Source organism: Pseudophryne corroboree, unplaced genomic scaffold, assembly GCF_028390025.1.
Source record: "Pseudophryne corroboree isolate aPseCor3 unplaced genomic scaffold, aPseCor3.hap2 scaffold_129, whole genome shotgun sequence".
In the NCBI taxonomy this organism is placed as follows: Eukaryota; Metazoa; Chordata; class Amphibia; order Anura; family Myobatrachidae; genus Pseudophryne; species Pseudophryne corroboree.
Window position 1 is genome coordinate 532,133 of NW_026967915.1, and position 19,503 is coordinate 551,635.

Genomic DNA, 19,503 nt, shown 5'->3' on the forward strand with positions numbered 1-19,503 from the left:
TAAGAAAAAGGAAAAAAACTGTAAACAAAACTGCTTCAGGTGAGACTTGAATTCACAACCTTGACATTGCTCAACAGATACTGTATTATAAGTACAACGCGCTGTCCAATTGCACCACTGGAGCATCGTGCAGCATAAAACAGTTATGCTAGATGTGGATTTTATTCAATACAATCAGTACAGTCATAAGAATTTAAAAAGAAAATCATTTTTGGTGATGAATGATGAGCAACAAAGGATCATGCATGCCAGATGGCATTTGAATAAGCTTTTCACAGTGATAGAAAAGTAAACAAAAAACCCACAACAATGTTATAATAAATGTCATTTTTAGCTTCTGTGGTCATGTTTTTGCAATCTAAACACTACAAGACTGTTGTACAGTTGAAGCAAGGATAAAGTATCAACTCTAGTGATGACACAGCTGCTTTAATGAGTTCCTCCCCAGATGGGACTTGAACCCACAATCCCTGGCTTAGGAGGCCAGTGCCTTATCCTTTAGGCCACTGGGGCTTACTGACTTTCTCATTCAAGACTGATATGTTTTTAATAGTCAATTATTTATTTTTGAGAAAAAGTGAAGCTGTTTACTGTGTTCTTTGCATTACCAAGTCCAGCAAGAAATGTGCTGGTACTATCCAGAGCTGTCAGTATGGATTATCATGCTCTATTGCAAAAAAACTATTTGATGCAACTGCTTTACCAACAGTGTGTTAATCTTTTCAATTGCTGTTTTGTTGGCTGACTGAAGGAAGATATGCAGTGCATTTGAACCAAAGCAGATGTGTGCTGACAACTTAAATTTACAATCATATTTGTGTTTTTTCTTTCTTTCTTTCTTTCTTTCTTTCTTTCTTTCTTTCTTTCTTTCTTTCTTTCTTTCTTTCTTTCTTTCTTTCTTTCTTTCTTTCTTTCTTTCTTTCTTTCTTTCTTTCTTCCATCCTTTGTAATATCATATTTTATATTAAGGTAGAAGATTATAATCAATGACTAATGACATAAGAAAAAGGAAAAAAACTGTAAACAAAACTGCTTCAGGTGAGACTTGAATTCACAACATTGACATTGCTCAACAGATACTGTCTTATAAGTACCACGCGCTGTCCAATTGCACCACTGGAGCACTTTGCAGCATAAAACAGTTATGCTAGATGTGGATTTTATTCAATACAATCAGTACAGTCATAAGAATTTAAAAAGAAAATCATTTTTGGTGATGAATGATGAGCAACAAAGGATCATGCAGGCCAGATGGCACTTGAATAAGCTTTCCACAGTGATAGAAAAGTAAACAAAAAAACCACAACAATGTTATAATAAATGTAATTTTTAGCTTCTGTGGTCATGTTTTTGCAATCTAAACACTACAAGACTGTTGTACAGTTGAAGCAAGGATAAAATATCAACTCTAGTGACGACACAGCTGCTTTAATGAGTTCCACCCCAGATGGGACTTGAACCCACAATCCCTGGCTTAGGAGGCCAGTGCCTTATCCATTAGGCCACTGGGGCTTACTGACTTTCTCATTCAAGACTGATATGTTTTTAATAGTCAATTATTTATTTTTGAGAAAAAGTTAACCTGTTTACTGTGTTCTTTGCATTACCAAGTCCAGCAAGAAATGTGCTGGTACTATCCAGAGCTGTCAGTATGGATTATCATGCTCTATTGCAAAAAAACTATTTGATGCAACTGCTTTACCAACAGTGTGTTAATCTTTTCAATTGCTGTTTTGTTGGCTGACTGAAGAAAGAAATATGCAGTGCATTTGAACCAAAGCAGATGTGTGCTGACAACTTAAATTTACAATCATATTTGTGTTTTTTCTTTCTTTCTTTCTTTCTTTCTTTCTTTCTTTCTTTCTTTCTTTCTTTCTTTCTTTCTTTCTTTCTTTCTTTCTTCCATCCTTTGTAATATCATATTAAATATTAAGGTAGAAGATTATAATCAATGACTAATGACATAAGAAAAAGGAAAAAAACTGTAAACAAAACTGCTTCAGGTGAGACTTGAATTCACAACCTTGACATTGCTCAACAGATACTGTCTTATAAGTACCACGCGCTGTCCAATTGCACCACTGGAGCACTGTGCAGCATAAAACAGTTATGCTAGATGTGGATTTGATTCAATACAATCAGTACAGTCATAAGAATTTAAAAAGAAAATCATTTTTGGTGATGAATGATGAGCAACAAAGGATCATGCATGCCAGATGGCATTTGAATAAGCTTTTCACAGTGATAGAAAAGTAAACAAAAAACCCACAACAATGTTATAATAAATGTCATTTTTAGCTTCTGTGGTCATGTTTTTGCAATCTAAACACTACAAGACTGTTGTACAGTTGAAGCAAGGATAAAGTATCAACTCTAGTGATGACACAGCTGCTTTAATGAGTTCCACCCCAGATGGGACTTGAACCCGCAATCCCTGGTTTAGGTGACCAGTGCCTTATCCATTAGGCCACTGGGGCTTACTGACTTTCTCATTCAAGACTGATATGTTTTTAATAGTCAATTATTTATTTTTGAGAAAAAGTGAAGCTGTTTACTGTGTTCTTTGCATTACCAAGTCCAGCAAGAAATGTGCTGGTACTATCCAGAGCTGTCAGTATGGATTATCATGCTCTATTGCAAAAAAACTATTTGATGCAACTGCTTTACCAACAGTGTGTTAATCTTTTCAATTGCTGTTTTGTTGGCTGACTGAAGGAAGATATGCAGTGCATTTGAACCAAAGCAGATGTGTGCTGACAACTTAAATTTACAATCATATTTGTGTTTTTTCTTTCTTTCTTTCTTTCTTTCTTTCTTTCTTTCTTTCTTTCTTTCTTTCTTTCTTTCTTTCTTTCTTTCTTTCTTTCTTTCTTTCTTTTTCTCTTTCTTTCTTTCTTCCATCCTTTGTAATATCATATTAAATATTAAGGTAGAAGATTATAATCAATGACTAATGACATAAGAAAAAGGAAAAAAACTGTAAACAAAACTGCTTCAGGTGAGACTTGAATTCACAACCTTGACATTGCTCAACAGATACTGTATTATAAGTACAACGCGCTGTCCAATTGCACCACTGGAGCATCGTGCAGCATAAAACAGTTATGCTAGATGTGGATTTTATTCAATACAATCAGTACAGTCATAAGAATTTAAAAAGAAAATCATTTTTGGTGATGAATGATGAGCAACAAAGGATCATGCATGCCAGATGGCATTTGAATAAGCTTTTCACAGTGATAGAAAAGTAAACAAAAAACCCACAACAATGTTATAATAAATGTCATTTTTAGCTTCTGTGGTCATGTTTTTGCAATCTAAACACTACAAGACTGTTGTACAGTTGAAGCAAGGATAAAGTATCAACTCTAGTGATGACACAGCTGCTTTAATGAGTTCCTCCCCAGATGGGACTTGAACCCACAATCCCTGGCTTAGGAGGCCAGTGCCTTATCCTTTAGGCCACTGGGGCTTACTGACTTTCTCATTCAAGACTGATATGTTTTTAATAGTCAATTATTTATTTTTGAGAAAAAGTGAAGCTGTTTACTGTGTTCTTTGCATTACCAAGTCCAGCAAGAAATGTGCTGGTACTATCCAGAGCTGTCAGTATGGATTATCATGCTCTATTGCAAAAAAACTATTTGATGCAACTGCTTTACCAACAGTGTGTTAATCTTTTCAATTGCTGTTTTGTTGGCTGACTGAAGGAAGATATGCAGTGCATTTGAACCAAAGCAGATGTGTGCTGACAACTTAAATTTACAATCATATTTGTGTTTTTTCTTTCTTTCTTTCTTTCTTTCTTTCTTTCTTTCTTTCTTTCTTTCTTTCTTTCTTTCTTTCTTTCTTTCTTCCATCCTTTGTAATATCATATTTTATATTAAGGTAGAAGATTATAATCAATGACTAATGACATAAGAAAAAGGAAAAAAACTGTAAACAAAACTGCTTCAGGTGAGACTTGAATTCACAACATTGACATTGCTCAACAGATACTGTCTTATAAGTACCACGCGCTGTCCAATTGCACCACTGGAGCACTTTGCAGCATAAAACAGTTATGCTAGATGTGGATTTTATTCAATACAATCAGTACAGTCATAAGAATTTAAAAAGAAAATCATTTTTGGTGATGAATGATGAGCAACAAAGGATCATGCAGGCCAGATGGCACTTGAATAAGCTTTCCACAGTGATAGAAAAGTAAACAAAAAAACCACAACAATGTTATAATAAATGTAATTTTTAGCTTCTGTGGTCATGTTTTTGCAATCTAAACACTACAAGACTGTTGTACAGTTGAAGCAAGGATAAAATATCAACTCTAGTGACGACACAGCTGCTTTAATGAGTTCCACCCCAGATGGGACTTGAACCCACAATCCCTGGCTTAGGAGGCCAGTGCCTTATCCATTAGGCCACTGGGGCTTACTGACTTTCTCATTCAAGACTGATATGTTTTTAATAGTCAATTATTTATTTTTGAGAAAAAGTTAACCTGTTTACTGTGTTCTTTGCATTACCAAGTCCAGCAAGAAATGTGCTGGTACTATCCAGAGCTGTCAGTATGGATTATCATGCTCTATTGCAAAAAAACTATTTGATGCAACTGCTTTACCAACAGTGTGTTAATCTTTTCAATTGCTGTTTTGTTGGCTGACTGAAGAAAGAAATATGCAGTGCATTTGAACCAAAGCAGATGTGTGCTGACAACTTAAATTTACAATCATATTTGTGTTTTTTCTTTCTTTCTTTCTTTCTTTCTTTCTTTCTTTCTTTCTTTCTTTCTTTCTTTCTTTCTTTCTTTCTTTCTTTCTTTCTTTCTTTCTTTCTTTCTTTCTTCCATCCTTTGTAATATCATATTAAATATTAAGGTAGAAGATTATAATCAATGACTAATGACATAAGAAAAAGGAAAAAAACTGTAAACAAAACTGCTTCAGGTGAGACTTGAATTCACAACCTTGACATTGCTCAACAGATACTGTCTTATAAGTACCACGCGCTGTCCAATTGCACCACTGGAGCACTGTGCAGCATAAAACAGTTATGCTAGATGTGGATTTGATTCAATACAATCAGTACAGTCATAAGAATTTAAAAAGAAAATCATTTTTGGTGATGAATGATGAGCAACAAAGGATCATGCATGCCAGATGGCATTTGAATAAGCTTTTCACAGTGATAGAAAAGTAAACAAAAAACCCACAACAATGTTATAATAAATGTCATTTTTAGCTTCTGTGGTCATGTTTTTGCAATCTAAACACTACAAGACTGTTGTACAGTTGAAGCAAGGATAAAGTATCAAATCTAGTGATGACACAGCTGCTTTAATGAGTTCCACCCCAGATGGGACTTGAACCCACAATCCCTGGTTTAGGTGACCAGTGCCTTATCCATTAGGCCACTGGGGCTTACTGACTTTCTCATTCAAGACTGATATGTTTTTAATAGTCAATTATTTATTTTTGAGAAAAAGTGAAGCTGTTTACTGTGTTCTTTGCATTACCAAGTCCAGCAAGAAATGTGCTGGTACTATCCAGAGCTGTCAGTATGGATTATCATGCTCTATTGCAAAAAAACTATTTGATGCAACTGCTTTACCAACAGTGTGTTAATCTTTTCAATTGCTGTTTTGTTGGCTGACTGAAGGAAGATATGCAGTGCATTTGAACCAAAGCAGATGTGTGCTGACAACTTAAATTTACAATCATATTTGTGTTTTTTCTTTCTTTCTTTCTTTCTTTCTTTCTTTCTTTCTTTCTTTCTTTCTTTTTCTCTTTCTTTCTTTCTTCCATCCTTTGTAATATCATATTAAATATTAAGGTAGAAGATTATAATCAATGACTAATGACATAAGAAAAAGGAAAAAAACTGTAAACAAAACTGCTTCAGGTGAGACTTGAATTCACAACCTTGACATTGCTCAACAGATACTGTATTATAAGTACAACGCGCTGTCCAATTGCACCACTGGAGCATCGTGCAGCATAAAACAGTTATGCTAGATGTGGATTTTATTCAATACAATCAGTACAGTCATAAGAATTTAAAAAGAAAATCATTTTTGGTGATGAATGATGAGCAACAAAGGATCATGCATGCCAGATGGCATTTGAATAAGCTTTTCACAGTGATAGAAAAGTAAACAAAAAACCCACAACAATGTTATAATAAATGTCATTTTTAGCTTCTGTGGTCATGTTTTTGCAATCTAAACACTACAAGACTGTTGTACAGTTGAAGCAAGGATAAAGTATCAACTCTAGTGATGACACAGCTGCTTTAATGAGTTCCTCCCCAGATGGGACTTGAACCCACAATCCCTGGCTTAGGAGGCCAGTGCCTTATCCTTTAGGCCACTGGGGCTTACTGACTTTCTCATTCAAGACTGATATGTTTTTAATAGTCAATTATTTATTTTTGAGAAAAAGTGAAGCTGTTTACTGTGTTCTTTGCATTACCAAGTCCAGCAAGAAATGTGCTGGTACTATCCAGAGCTGTCAGTATGGATTATCATGCTCTATTGCAAAAAAACTATTTGATGCAACTGCTTTACCAACAGTGTGTTAATCTTTTCAATTGCTGTTTTGTTGGCTGACTGAAGGAAGATATGCAGTGCATTTGAACCAAAGCAGATGTGTGCTGACAACTTAAATTTACAATCATATTTGTGTTTTTTCTTTCTTTCTTTCTTTCTTTCTTTCTTTCTTTCTTTCTTTCTTTCTTTCTTTCTTTCTTTCTTTCTTTCTTCCATCCTTTGTAATATCATATTAAATATTAAGGTAGAAGATTATAATCAATGACTAATGACATAAGAAAAAGAAAAAAAACTGTAAACAAAACTGCTTCAGGTGAGACTTGAATTCACAACCTTGACATTGCTCAACAGATACTGTCTTATAAGTACCACGCGCTGTCCAATTGCACCACTGGAGCACTGTGCAGCATAAAACAGTTATGCTAGATGTGGATTTTATTCAATACAATCAGTACAGTCATAAGAATTTAAAAAGAAAATCATTTTTGGTGATGAATGATGAGCAACAAAGGATCATGCAGGCCAGATGGCACTTGAATAAGCTTTCCACAGTGATAGAAAAGTAAACAAAAAAACCACAACAATGTTATAATAAATGTAATTTTTAGCTTCTGTGGTCATGTTTTTGCAATCTAAACACTACAAGACTGTTGTACAGTTGAAGCAAGGATAAAATATCAACTCTAGTGACGACACAGCTGCTTTAATGAGTTCCACCCCAGATGGGACTTGAACCCACAATCCCTGGCTTAGGAGGCCAGTGCCTTATCCATTAGGCCACTGGGGCTTACTGACTTTCTCATTCAAGACTGATATGTTTTTAATAGTCAATTATTTATTTTTGAGAAAAAGTTAACCTGTTTACTGTGTTCTTTGCATTACCAAGTCCAGCAAGAAATGTGCTGGTACTATCCAGAGCTGTCAGTATGGATTATCATGCTCTATTGCAAAAAAACTATTTGATGCAACTGCTTTACCAACAGTGTGTTAATCTTTTCAATTGCTGTTTTGTTGGCTGACTGAAGGAAGATATGCAGTGCATTTGAACCAAAGCAGATGTGTGCTGACAACTTAAATTTACAATCATATTTGTGTTTTTTCTTTCTTTCTTTCTTTCTTTCTTTCTTTCTTTCTTTCTTTCTTTCTTTCTTTCTTTCTTTCTTTCTTTCTTTCTTTCTTCCATCCTTTGTAATATCATATTTTATATTAAGGTAGAAGATTATAATCAATGACTAATGACATAAGAAAAAGGAAAAAAACTGTAAACAAAACTGCTTCAGGTGAGACTTGAATTCACAACATTGACATTGCTCAACAGATACTGTCTTATAAGTACCACGCGCTGTCCAATTGCACCACTGGAGCACTTTGCAGCATAAAACAGTTATGCTAGATGTGGATTTTATTCAATACAATCAGTACAGTCATAAGAATTTAAAAAGAAAATCATTTTTGGTGATGAATGATGAGCAACAAAGGATCATGCAGGCCAGATGGCACTTGAATAAGCTTTCCACAGTGATAGAAAAGTAAACAAAAAAACCACAACAATGTTATAATAAATGTAATTTTTAGCTTCTGTGGTCATGTTTTTGCAATCTAAACACTACAAGACTGTTGTACAGTTGAAGCAAGGATAAAATATCAACTCTAGTGACGACACAGCTGCTTTAATGAGTTCCACCCCAGATGGGACTTGAACCCACAATCCCTGGCTTAGGAGGCCAGTGCCTTATCCTTTAGGCCACTGGGGCTTACTGACTTTCTCATTCAAGACTGATATGTTTTTAATAGTCAATTATTTATTTTTGAGAAAAAGTGAAGCTGTTTACTGTGTTCTTTGCATTACCAAGTCCAGCAAGAAATGTGCTGGTACTATCCAGAGCTGTCAGTATGGATTATCATGCTCTATTGCAAAAAAACTATTTGATGCAACTGCTTTACCAACAGTGTGTTAATCTTTTCAATTGCTGTTTTGTTGGCTGACTGAAGGAAGATATGCAGTGCATTTGAACCAAAGCAGATGTGTGCTGACAACTTAAATTTACAATCATATTTGTGTTTTTTCTTTCTTTCTTTCTTTCTTTCTTTCTTTCTTTCTTTCTTTCTTTCTTTCTTTCTTTCTTTCTTTCTTTCTTTCTTCCATCCTTTGTAATATCATATTAAATATTAAGGTAGAAGATTATAATCAATGACTAATGACATAAGAAAAAGAAAAAAAACTGTAAACAAAACTGCTTCAGGTGAGACTTGAATTCACAACCTTGACATTGCTCAACAGATACTGTCTTATAAGTACCACGCGCTGTCCAATTGCACCACTGGAGCACTGTGCAGCATAAAACAGTTATGCTAGATGTGGATTTTATTCAATACAATCAGTACAGTCATAAGAATTTAAAAAGAAAATCATTTTTGGTGATGAATGATGAGCAACAAAGGATCATGCAGGCCAGATGGCACTTGAATAAGCTTTCCACAGTGATAGAAAAGTAAACAAAAAAACCACAACAATGTTATAATAAATGTAATTTTTAGCTTCTGTGGTCATGTTTTTGCAATCTAAACACTACAAGACTGTTGTACAGTTGAAGCAAGGATAAAATATCAACTCTAGTGACGACACAGCTGCTTTAATGAGTTCCACCCCAGATGGGACTTCAACCCACAATCCCTGGCTTAGGAGGCCAGTGCCTTATCCATTAGGCCACTGGGGCTTACTGACTTTCTCATTCAAGACTGATATGTTTTTAATAGTCAATTATTTATTTTTGAGAAAAAGTTAACATGTTTACTGTGTTCTTTGCATTACCAAGTCCAGCAAGAAATGTGCTGGTACTATCCAGAGCTGTCAGTATGGATTATCATGCTCTATTGCAAAAAAACTATTTGATGCAACTGCTTTACCAACAGTGTGTTAATCTTTTCAATTGCTGTTTTGTTGGCTGACTGAAGGAAGATATGCAGTGCATTTGAACCAAAGCAGATGTGTGCTGACAACTTAAATTTACAATCATATTTGTGTTTTTTCTTTCTTTCTTTCTTTCTTTCTTTCTTTCTTTCTTTCTTTCTTTCTTTCTTTCTTTCTTTCTTTCTTTCTTTCTTTCTTTCTTTCTTTCTTCCATCCTTTGTAATATCATATTTTATATTAAGGTAGAAGATTATAATCAATGACTAATGACATAAGAAAAAGGAAAAAAACTGTAAACAAAACTGCTTCAGGTGAGACTTGAATTCACAACATTGACATTGCTCAACAGATACTGTCTTATAAGTACCACGCGCTGTCCAATTGCACCACTGGAGCACTTTGCAGCATAAAACATTTATGCTAGATGTGGATTTTATTCAATACAATCAGTACAGTCATAAGAATTTAAAAAGAAAATCATTTTTGGTGATGAATGATGAGCAACAAAGGATCATGCAGGCCAGATGGCACTTGAATAAGCTTTCCACAGTGATAGAAAAGTAAACAAAAAAACCACAACAATGTTATAATAAATGTAATTTTTAGCTTCTGTGGTCATGTTTTTGCAATCTAAACACTACAAGACTGTTGTACAGTTGAAGCAAGGATAAAATATCAACTCTAGTGACGACACAGCTGCTTTAATGAGTTCCACCCCAGATGGGACTTGAACCCACAATCCCTGGCTTAGGAGGCCAGTGCCTTATCCATTAGGCCACTGGGGCTTACTGACTTTCTCATTCAAGACTGATATGTTTTTAATAGTCAATTATTTATTTTTGAGAAAAAGTTAACCTGTTTACTGTGTTCTTTGCATTACCAAGTCCAGCAAGAAATGTGCTGGTACTATCCAGAGCTGTCAGTATGGATTATCATGCTCTATTGCAAAAAAACTATTTGATGCAACTGCTTTACCAACAGTGTGTTAATCTTTTCAATTGCTGTTTTGTTGGCTGACTGAAGGAAGATATGCAGTGCATTTGAACCAAAGCAGATGTGTGCTGACAACTTAAATTTACAATCATATTTGTGTTTTTTCTTTCTTTCTTTCTTTCTTTCTTTCTTTCTTTCTTTCTTTCTTTCTTTCTTTCTTTCTTCCATCCTTTGTAATATCATATTTTATATTAAGGTAGAAGATTATAATCAATGACTAATGACATAAGAAAAAGGAAAAAAACTGTAAACAAAACTGCTTCAGGTGAGACTTGAATTCACAACATTGACATTGCTCAACAGATACTGTCTTATAAGTACCACGCGCTGTCCAATTGCACCACTGGAGCACTTTGCAGCATAAAACAGTTATGCTAGATGTGGATTTTATTCAATACAATCAGTACAGTCATAAGAATTTAAAAAGAAAATCATTTTTGGTGATGAATGATGAGCAACAAAGGATCATGCAGGCCAGATGGCACTTGAATAAGCTTTCCACAGTGATAGAAAAGTAAACAAAAAAACCACAACAATGTTATAATAAATGTAATTTTTAGCTTCTGTGGTCATGTTTTTGCAATCTAAACACTACAAGACTGTTGTACAGTTGAAGCAAGGATAAAATATCAACTCTAGTGACGACACAGCTGCTTTAATGAGTTCCACCCCAGATGGGACTTGAACCCACAATCCCTGGCTTAGGAGGCCAGTGCCTTATCCATTAGGCCACTGGGGCTTACTGACTTTCTCATTCAAGACTGATATGTTTTTAATAGTCAATTATTTATTTTTGAGAAAAAGTTAACCTGTTTACTGTGTTCTTTGCATTACCAAGTCCAGCAAGAAATGTGCTGGTACTATCCAGAGCTGTCAGTATGGATTATCATGCTCTATTGCAAAAAAAACTATTTGATGCAACTGCTTTACCAACAGTGTGTTAATCTTTTCAATTGCTGTTTTGTTGGCTGACTGAAGAAAGAAATATGCAGTGCATTTGAACCAAAGCAGATGTGTGCTGACAACTTAAATTTACAATCATATTTGTGTTTTTTCTTTCTTTCTTTCTTTCTTTCTTTCTTTCTTTCTTTCTTTCTTTCTTTCTTTCTTTCTTTCTTTCTTTCTTTCTTTCTTTCTTCCATCCTTTGTAATATCATATTAAATATTAAGGTAGAAGATTATAATCAATGACTAATGACATAAGAAAAAGGAAAAAAACTGTAAACAAAACTGCTTCAGGTGAGACTTGAATTCACAACCTTGACATTGCTCAACAGATACTGTCTTATAAGTACCACGCGCTGTCCAATTGCACCACTGGAGCACTGTGCAGCATAAAACAGTTATGCTAGATGTGGATTTTATTCAATACAATCAGTACAGTCATAAGAATTTAAAAAGAAAATCATTTTTGGTGATGAATGATGAGCAACAAAGGATCATGCATGCCAGATGGCATTTGAATAAGCTTTTCACAGTGATAGAAAAGTAAACAAAAAACCCACAACAATGTTATAATAAATGTCATTTTTAGCTTCTGTGGGCATGTTTTTGCAATCTAAACACTACAAGACTGTTGTACAGTTGAAGCAAGGATAAAGTATCAACTCTAGTGATGACACAGCTGCTTTAATGAGTTCCACCCCAGATGGGACTTGAACCCACAATCCCTGGCTTAGGTGACCAGTGCCTTATCCATTAGGCCACTGGGGCTTACTGACTTTCTCATTCAAGACTGATATGTTTTTAATAGTCAATTATTTATTTTTGAGAAAAAGTGAAGCTGTTTACTGTGTTCTTTGCATTACCAAGTCCAGCAAGAAATGTGCTGGTACTATCCAGAGCTGTCAGTATGGATTATCATGCTCTATTGCAAAAAAACTATTTGATGCAACTGCTTTACCAACAGTGTGTTAATCTTTTCAATTGCTGTTTTGTTGGCTGACTGAAGGAAGATATGCAGTGCATTTGAACCAAAGCAGATGTGTGCTGACAACTTAAATTTACAATCATATTTGTGTTTTTTCTTTCTTTCTTTCTTTCTTTCTTTCTTTCTTTCTTTCTTTCTTTCTTTCTTTCTTTCTTTCTTTCTTTCTTTCTTTCTTTTTCTCTTTCTTTCTTTCTTTCTTCCATCCTTTGTAATATCATATTAAATATTAAGGTAGAAGATTATAATCAATGACTAATGACATAAGAAAAAGGAAAAAAACTGTAAACAAAACTGCTTCAGGTGAGACTTGAATTCACAACCTTGACATTGCTCAACAGATACTGTATTATAAGTACCACACGCTGTCCAATTGCACCACTGGAGCACTGTGCAGCATAAAACAGTTATGCTAGATGTGGATTTTATTCAATACAATCAGTACAGTCATAAGAATTTAAAAAGAAAATCATTTTTGGTGATGAATGATGAGCAACAAAGGATCATGCATGCCAGATGGCACTTGAATAAGCTTTTCACAGTGATAGAAAAGTAAACAAAAAACCCACAACAATGTTATAATAAATGTCATTTTTAGCTTCTGTGGTCATGTTTTTGCAATCTAAACACTACAAGACCGTTGTACAGTTGAAGCAAGGATAAAGTATCAACTCTAGTGACGACACAGCTGCTTTAATGAGTTCCACCCAAGATGGGACTTGAACCCACAATCCCTGACTTAGGAGGCCAGTGCCTTATCCATTAGGCCACTGGGGCTTACTGACTTTCTCAATCAAGACTGATAGGTTTTTAATAGTCAATTATTTATTTTTGAGAAAAAGTGAAGCTGTTTACTGTGTTCTTTGCATTACCAAGTCCAGCAAGAAATGTGCTGGTACTATCCAGAGCTTTCAGTATGGATTATCATGCTCTATTGCAAAAAAACTATTTGATGCAACTGCTTTACCAACAGTGTGTTAATCTTTTCAATTGCTGTTTTGTTGGCTGACTGAAGGAAGATATGCAGTGCATTTGAACCAAAGCAGATGTGTGCTGACAACTTAAATTTACAATCATATTTGTGTTTTTTCTTTCTTTCTTTCTTTCTTATTTCTTTCTTTCTTTCTTTCTTTCTTTCTTTCTTCCATCCTTTGTAATATCATATTAAATATTAAGGTAGAAGATTATAATCAATGACTAATGACATAAGAAAAAGGAAAAAAAACTGTAAACAAAACTGCTTCAGGTGAGACTTGAATTCACAACATTGACATTGCTCAACAGATACTGTCTTATAAGTACCACGCGCTGTCCAATTGCACCACTGGAGCACTTTGCAGCATAAAACAGTTATGCTAGATGTGGATTTTATTCAATACAATCAGTACAGTCATAAGAATTTAAAAAGAAAATCATTTTTGGTGATGAATGATGAGCAACAAAGGATCATGCAGGCCAGATGGCACTTGAATAAGCTTTCCACAGTGATTGAAAAGTAAACAAAAAAACCACAACAATGTTATAATAAATGTAATTTTTAGCTTCTGTGGTCATGTTTTTGCAATCTAAACACTACAAGACTGTTGTACAGTTGAAGCAAGGATAAAATATCAACTCTAGTGACGACACAGCTGCTTTAATGAGTTCCACCCCAGATGGGACTTGAACCCACAATCCCTGGCTTAGGAGGCCAGTGCCTTATCCATTAGGCCACTGGGGCTTACTGACTTTCTCATTCAAGACTGATAGGTTTTTAATAGTCAATTATTTATTTTTGAGAAAAAGTGAAGCTGTTTACTGTGTTCTTTGCATTACCAAGTCCAGCAAGAAATGTGCTGGTACTATCCAGAGCTGTCAGTATGGATTATCATGCTATATTGCAAAAAATCTATTTGATGCAACTGCTTTACCAACAGTGTGTTAATCTTTTCAATTGCTGTTTTGTTGGCTCACTGAAGGAAGATATGCAGTGCATTTGAACCAAAGCAGATGTGTGCTGACAACTTAAATTTACAATCATATTTGTGTTTTTTCTTTCTTTCTTTCTTTCTTTCTTTCTTTCTTTCTTTCTTTCTTTCTTTCTTTCTTTCTTTCTTTCTTTCTTTTTCTCTTTCTTTCTTTCTTCCATCCTTTGTAATATCATATTAAATATTAAGGTAGAAGATTATAATCAATGACTAATGACATAAGAAAAAGGAAAAAAACTGTAAACAAAACTGCTTCAGGTGAGACTTGAATTCACAACCTTGACATTGCTCAACAGATACTGTCTTATAAGTACCACGCGCTGTCCAATTGCACCACTGGAGTACTTTGCAGCATAAAACAGTTATGCTAGATGTGGATTTTATTCAATACAATCAGTACAGTCATAAGAATTTAAAAAGAAAATCATTTTTGGTGATGAATGATGAGCAACAAAGGATCATGCATGCCAGATGGCACTTGAATAAGCTTTTCACAGTGATAGAAAAGTAAACAAAAAACCCACAACAATGTTATAATAAATGTCATTTTTAGCTTCTGTGGTCATGTTTTTGCAATCTAAACACTACAAGACTGTTGTACAGTTGAAGCAAGGATAAAGTATCAACTCTAGTGATGACACAGCTGCTTTAATGAGTTCCACCCCAGATGGGACTTGAACCCACAATCCCTGGCTTAGGAGGCCAGTGCCTTATCCATTAGGCCACTGGGGCTTACTGACTTTCTCAATCAAGACTGATAGGTTTTTAATAGTCAATTATTTATTTTTGAGAAAAAGTGAAGCTGTTTACTGTGTTCTTTGCATTACCAAGTCCAGCAAGAAATGTGCTGGTACTCTCCAGAGCTGTCAGTATGGATTATCATGCTCTATTGCAAAAAAAACTATTTGATGCAACTGCTTTACCAATAGTGTGTTAATCTTTTCAATTGCTGTTTTGTTGGCTGACTGAAGGAAGATATGCAGTGCATTTGAACCAAAGCAGATGTGTGCTGACAACTTAAATTTACAATCATATTTGTGTTTTTTCTTTCTTTCTTTCTTTCTTTCTTTCTTTCTTTCTTTCTTTCTTTCTTTCTTTCTTCCATCCTTTGTAATATCATATTAAATATTAAGGTAGAAGATTATAATCAATGACTAATGACATAAGAAAAAGGAAAAAAACTGTAAACAAAACTGCTTCAGGTGAGACTTGAATTCACAACCTTGACATTGCTCAACAGATACTGTCTTATAAGTACCACGCGCTGTCCAATTGCACCACTGGAGCACTGTGCAGCATAAAACAGTTATGCTAGATGTGGATTTGATTCAATACAATTAGTACAGTCATAAGAATTTAAAAAGAAAATCATTTTTGGTGATGAATGATGAGCAACAAAGGATCATGCATGCCAGATGGCACTTGAATAAGCTTTTCACAGTGATAGAAAAGTAAACAAAAAACCCACAACAATGTTATAATAAATGTCATATTTCGCTTTTGTGGTCATGTTTTTGCAATCTAAACACTACAAGACTGTTGTAGCAAGGATAAAGTATCAACTCTAGTGACGACACAGCTGCTTTAATGAGTTCCACCCCAGATGGGACTTGAACCCACAATCCCTGCCTTAGGAGGCCAGTGCCTTATCCATTAGGCCACTGGGGCTTACTGACTTTCTCATTCAAGACTGATAGGTTTTTAATAGTCAATTATTTATTTTTGAGAAAAAGTGAAGCTGTTTACTGTGTTCTTTGCATTACCAAGTCCAGCAAGAAATGTGCTGGTACTATCCAGAGCTGTCAGTATGGATTATCATGCTCTATTGCAAAAAAACTATTTGATGCAACTGCTTTACCAACAGTGTGTTAATCTTTTCAATTGCTGTTTTGTTGGCTGACTGAAGGAAGATATGCAGTGCATTTGAACCAAAGCAGATGTGTGCTCACAACTTAAATTTACAATCATATTTGTGTTTTTTCTTTCTTTCTTTCTTTCTTTCTTTCTTTCTTTCTTTCTTTCTTTCTTTCTTTCTTTCTTTCTTTCTTTCTTCTATCCTTTGTAATATTATATTAAATATTAAGGTAGAAGATTATAATCAATGACTAATGACATAAGAAAAAGGAAAAAAAAACTGTAAACAAAACTGCTTCAGGTGAGACTTGAATTCACAACATTGACATTGCTCAACAGATACTGTCTTATAAGTACCACGCGCTGTCCAATTGCACCACTGGAGCACTTTGCAGCATAAAACAGTTATGCTAGATGTGGATTTTATTCAATACAATCAGTACAGTCATAAGAATTTAAAAAGAAAATCATTTTTGGTGATGAATGATGAGCAACAAAGGATCATGCAGGCCAGATGGCACTTGAATAAGCTTTCCACAGTGATAGAAAAGTAAACAAAAAAACCACAACAATGTTATAATAAATGTCATTTTTAGCTTCTGTGGTCATGTTTTTGCAATCTAAACACTACAAGACTGTTATACAGTTGAAGCAAGGATAAAATATCAACTCTAGTGACGACACAGCTGCTTTAATGAGTTCCACCCCAGATGGGACTTGAACCCACAATCCCTGGCTTAGGAGGCCAGTGCCTTATCCATTAGGCCACTGGGGCTTACTGACTTTCTCATTCAAGACTGATAGGTTTTTAATAGTCAATTATTTATTTTTGAGAAAAAGTGAAGCTGTTTACTGTGTTCTTTGCATTACCAAGTCCAGCAAGAAATGTGCTGGTACTATCCAGAGCTGTCAGTATGGATTATCATGCTATATTGCAAAAAATCTATTTGATGCAACTGCTTTACCAACAGTGTGTTAATCTTTTCAATTGCTGTTTTGTTGGCTGACTGAAGGAAGATATGCAGTGCATTTGAACCAAAGCAGATGTGTGCTGACAGCTTAAATTCACAATCATATTTGTGTTCTTTCTTTCTTTCTTTCTTTCTTTCTTTCTTTCTTTCTTTCTTTCTTTCTTTCTTTCTTTCTTTCTTTTCTTTCTTTCTTTCTTTCTTTCTTTCTTTCTTTCTTTCTTTCTTTCTTCCATCCTTTGTAATATCATATTAAATATTAAGGTAGAAGATTATAATCAATGACTAATGACATAAGAAAAAGGAAAAAAACTGTAAACAAAACTGCTTCAGGTGAGACTTGAATTCACAACCTTGACATTGCTCAACAGATACTGTCTTATAAGTACCACGCGCTGTCCAATTGCACCACTGGAGCACTGTGCAGCATAAAACAGTTATGCTAGATGTGGATTTTATTCAATACAATCAGTACAGTCATAAGAATTTAAAAAGAAAATCATTTTTGGTGATGAATGACGAGCAACAAAGGATCATGCATGCCAGATGGCACTTGAATAAGCTTTTCACAGTGATAGAAAAGTAAACAAAAAACCCACAACAATGTTATAATAAATATCATTTTTAGCTTCTGTGGTCAAGTTTTTGCAATCTAAACACTACAAGACTGTTGTACAGTTGAAGCAAGGATAAAGTATCAACTCTAGTGATGACACAGCTGCTTTAATGAGTTCCACCCCAGATAGGACTTGAACCCGCAATCCCTGGCTTAGGAGGCCAGTGCTTTATCCATTAGGCCACTGGGGCTTACTGACTTTCTCATTCAAGACTGATAGGTTTTTAATAGTCAATTATTTATTTTTGAGAAAAAGTGAAGCTGTTTACTGTGTTCTTTGCATTACCAAGTCCAGCAAGAAATGTGCTGGTACTATCCAGAGCTGTCAGTATGGATTATCATGCTATATTGCAAAAAATCTATTTGATGCAACTGCTTTACCAACAGTGTGTTAATCTTTTCAATTGCTGTTTTGTTGGCTGACTGAAGGAAGATATGCAGTGCATTTGAACCAAAGCAGATGTGTGCTGACAACTTAAATTCACAATCATATTTGTGTTCTTTCTTTCTTTCTTTCTTTCTTTCTTTCTTTCTTTCTTTCTTTCTTTCTTTCTTTCTTTCTTTCTTTCTTTCTTTCTTTCTTTTTTTTCTTTCTTTCTTTCTTTCTTTCTTTCTTTCTTTCTTTCTTTCTTTCTTTCTTTCTTCCATCCTTTGTAATATCATATTAAATATTAAGGTAGAAGATTATAATCAATGACTAATGACATAAGAAAAAGGAAAAAAACTGTAAACAAAACTGCTTCAGGTGAGACTTGAATTCACAACCTTGACATTGCTCAACAGATACTGTCTTATAAGTACCACGCGCTGTCCAATTGCACCACTGGAGCACTGTGCAGCATAAAACAGTTATGCTAGATGTGGATTTTATTCAATACAATCAGTACAGTCATAAGAATTTAAAAAGAAAATCATTTTTGGTGATGAATGACGAGCAACAAAAGATCATGCATGCCAGATGGCACTTGAATAAGCTTTTCACAGTGATAGAAAAGTAAACAAAAAACCCACAACAATGTTATAATAAATGTCATTTTTAGCTTCTGTGGTCATGTTTTTGCAATCTAAACACTACAAGACTGTTGTACAGTTGAAGCAAGGATAAAGTATCAACTCTAGTGATGACACAGCTGCTTTAATGAGTTCCACCCCAGATGGGACTTGAACCCACAATCCCTGGCTTAGGAGGCCAGTGCTTTATCCATTAGGCCACTGGGGCTTACTGACTTTCTCATTCAAGACTGATAGGTTTTTAATAGTCAATTATTTATTTTTGAGAAAAAGTGAAGCTGTTTACTGTGTTCTTTGCATTACCAAGTCCAGCAAGAAATGTGCTTGTACTATCCAGAGCTGTCAGTATGGATTATCATGCTATATTGCAAAAAATCTATTTGATGCAACTGCTTTACCAGCAGTGTGTTAATCTTTTCAATTGCTGTTTTGTTGGCTGACTGAAGGAAGATATGCAGTGCATTTGAACCAAAGCAGATGTGTGCTGACAACTTAAATTCACAATCATATTTGTGTTCTTTCTTTCTTTCTTTCTTTCTTTCTTTCTTTCTTTCTTTCTTTCTTTCTTTTTTTTCTTTCTTTCTTTCTTTCTTTCTTTCTTTCTTTCTTTCTTTCTTTCTTTCTCTCTTTCTTTCTTTCTTTCTTTCTTTCTTTCTTTCTTCCATCCTTTGTAATATCATATTAAATATTAAGGTAGAAGATTATAATC

The 19,503-nt window shown here is 34.6% G+C and overlaps 16 non-coding genes across 16 annotated transcripts; all 16 read right to left on the reverse strand.

Moving 5' to 3' along the window:
* Nucleotides 1–440: 440 nt before the first annotated feature.
* TRNAR-CCU (transfer RNA arginine (anticodon CCU)) lies at nt 441–513 on the reverse strand. The gene has a single exon. It is a non-coding gene; the product is annotated as a tRNA-Arg (tRNA).
* Nucleotides 514–1,439: 926 nt separating this feature from the next.
* On the reverse strand, nt 1,440–1,512 carry TRNAR-CCU (transfer RNA arginine (anticodon CCU)). The gene has a single exon. It is a non-coding gene; the product is annotated as a tRNA-Arg (tRNA).
* Nucleotides 1,513–3,399: 1,887 nt separating this feature from the next.
* On the reverse strand, nt 3,400–3,472 carry TRNAR-CCU (transfer RNA arginine (anticodon CCU)). The gene has a single exon. It is a non-coding gene; the product is annotated as a tRNA-Arg (tRNA).
* An 886-nt stretch (nt 3,473–4,358) lies between these two features.
* On the reverse strand, nt 4,359–4,431 carry TRNAR-CCU (transfer RNA arginine (anticodon CCU)). The gene has a single exon. It is a non-coding gene; the product is annotated as a tRNA-Arg (tRNA).
* A 916-nt stretch (nt 4,432–5,347) lies between these two features.
* Nucleotides 5,348–5,420, reverse strand: TRNAR-CCU (transfer RNA arginine (anticodon CCU)). The gene has a single exon. It is a non-coding gene; the product is annotated as a tRNA-Arg (tRNA).
* Nucleotides 5,421–6,302: 882 nt separating this feature from the next.
* Nucleotides 6,303–6,375, reverse strand: TRNAR-CCU (transfer RNA arginine (anticodon CCU)). The gene has a single exon. It is a non-coding gene; the product is annotated as a tRNA-Arg (tRNA).
* An 886-nt stretch (nt 6,376–7,261) lies between these two features.
* On the reverse strand, nt 7,262–7,334 carry TRNAR-CCU (transfer RNA arginine (anticodon CCU)). Its single transcript has one exon. It is a non-coding gene; the product is annotated as a tRNA-Arg (tRNA).
* An 894-nt stretch (nt 7,335–8,228) lies between these two features.
* Nucleotides 8,229–8,301, reverse strand: TRNAR-CCU (transfer RNA arginine (anticodon CCU)). The gene has a single exon. It is a non-coding gene; the product is annotated as a tRNA-Arg (tRNA).
* Nucleotides 8,302–9,191: 890 nt separating this feature from the next.
* Nucleotides 9,192–9,264, reverse strand: TRNAR-CCU (transfer RNA arginine (anticodon CCU)). The gene has a single exon. It is a non-coding gene; the product is annotated as a tRNA-Arg (tRNA).
* Nucleotides 9,265–10,170: 906 nt separating this feature from the next.
* On the reverse strand, nt 10,171–10,243 carry TRNAR-CCU (transfer RNA arginine (anticodon CCU)). The gene has a single exon. It is a non-coding gene; the product is annotated as a tRNA-Arg (tRNA).
* Nucleotides 10,244–11,117: 874 nt separating this feature from the next.
* On the reverse strand, nt 11,118–11,190 carry TRNAR-CCU (transfer RNA arginine (anticodon CCU)). The gene has a single exon. It is a non-coding gene; the product is annotated as a tRNA-Arg (tRNA).
* Nucleotides 11,191–14,025: 2,835 nt separating this feature from the next.
* TRNAR-CCU (transfer RNA arginine (anticodon CCU)) lies at nt 14,026–14,098 on the reverse strand. The gene has a single exon. It is a non-coding gene; the product is annotated as a tRNA-Arg (tRNA).
* A 906-nt stretch (nt 14,099–15,004) lies between these two features.
* On the reverse strand, nt 15,005–15,077 carry TRNAR-CCU (transfer RNA arginine (anticodon CCU)). Its single transcript has one exon. It is a non-coding gene; the product is annotated as a tRNA-Arg (tRNA).
* An 863-nt stretch (nt 15,078–15,940) lies between these two features.
* On the reverse strand, nt 15,941–16,013 carry TRNAR-CCU (transfer RNA arginine (anticodon CCU)). Its single transcript has one exon. It is a non-coding gene; the product is annotated as a tRNA-Arg (tRNA).
* An 888-nt stretch (nt 16,014–16,901) lies between these two features.
* Nucleotides 16,902–16,974, reverse strand: TRNAR-CCU (transfer RNA arginine (anticodon CCU)). Its single transcript has one exon. It is a non-coding gene; the product is annotated as a tRNA-Arg (tRNA).
* Nucleotides 16,975–18,929: 1,955 nt separating this feature from the next.
* Nucleotides 18,930–19,002, reverse strand: TRNAR-CCU (transfer RNA arginine (anticodon CCU)). The gene has a single exon. It is a non-coding gene; the product is annotated as a tRNA-Arg (tRNA).
* Between the last annotated feature and the right edge of the window lie 501 nt (nt 19,003–19,503).